Raw genomic sequence first — 1518 nt, 5'->3', positions numbered from 1 at the left:
TTGCAAACAATTCTTGGTTCTCCCTTTTGGGTAGTTTAGATATACCCATTTTTTGTGCCTTTCATGTTTATAGTAGGCCTATTGTTGTGGTCCTAATGGGCATGGCTCTTTTGGTTAGTGGCAGGAGGGCCCAGGTGACATATACATGATGAATTATCTTCATTAATCAAGGTTATACTTATACCTGTCAAGTTGTGGTTTATGGAAACAGCAGTGTGTCTTGGCACCTCATTTGCTTTTCCTGGAACTGGTCTCTAATTTTGTAGAGTTTGAAAGTAATTTCAATTACCTGAGACATAGACATTCCTAATCCCCCTTATAATTTTTACAGTTTTTTTTTTTTTCATTATATCCAGAGCACTTTCACTGATGAAGATCAAATACTAGTTTCATATTATTCAGGTGCTCTGGATCCAGGTCAGTAGATTGCCTATATGCTGCAAAAATTCTTTCTCAAAGAGTGAAAGCATTCCCCTATGGCCTTAGCTGCATTTCCTGAACATTTAAAAATCTATCTGGCCTTAAGACTCCCTTTTGCATCTCTACTATAATGCACACTTTAGAGTGGTATAATTTATCTTGGTCTCTGGGTAATGTGGGTCCCATTCCGTTCCACTCATGAGATGGCTATTTCTGCTGATATATGAACCAAATTCCTGGGTTGCAATTCATGCAGTCTTTTGGCCTTTCAGGAATTATCCTACATTCCTTGGGTATGAGGATTGTTCAAGGCCCTGAATGTCTTCCCAGATAGGTTTATGAGTAACAAAAATAGAAGTAAAGAGATTCTCTATCCTTTAGGGTTATCTTAATAAGAAGGCATATTAATTTTCCAATCATAAAGATTGGATTGGAGAAGGGAGAAAATACATACACAATTCCACTAAGATCGTCTCCCTCATCTAGCCTATAGGGACTTGTCTCAGCGGGAATTGCCTTGCCTTGGGTTGAGCATCCCCCTAGTGGAATTGAGTACCTTGTCAGATGTAGGATGGGGAGGTCATTCCTTATCTACTAATAGGCAAAGAGCCTATTAGTAGATAAGTGATAGCTGGAGGATTTGTGGGTTCCTCCATATGTCTCATTTCAGCTTCTCTTCTTTACGGAGGGGGCACTGAAGGAGACATTTGGAGCAACAGGAGTAGATCCTCACCTGGTTTTGAATCAGGCAAAACAGGTTTAGACGATGATTTTCTAGAGTCTGGTGACTCAGAGTTAGTGTGTTTTGCCTAAGTCTTTTCCCTCCGAATTATAATGTTACACATCTTCTGCAAGTTTCTATTTTGATATAAAGCCATAAAGGACTGAACATATGAAATCTCATCCCAGTTTTCTTCTCTTTTTCAAAACATTGTTGCTGGATAGAAATATAATTTAAAGGTTCATTCTTGGGCTAGTGTTCCTCTGGTTTCATTTATTTTGGGGCCAGACTATATTAAAAAAAGAAGACCATTGTTTTTCTTCTCATTCACTTAGAGTAGAACATAGACCAATTGTGTAAAATACATCCAAATTGAC

The sequence above is a fragment of the Dasypus novemcinctus genome, chromosome 10 (genome assembly GCF_030445035.2).
Source record: "Dasypus novemcinctus isolate mDasNov1 chromosome 10, mDasNov1.1.hap2, whole genome shotgun sequence".
NCBI lineage: Eukaryota > Metazoa > Chordata > Mammalia > Cingulata > Dasypodidae > Dasypus > Dasypus novemcinctus.
This window is presented reverse-complemented; position numbering follows the sequence as displayed.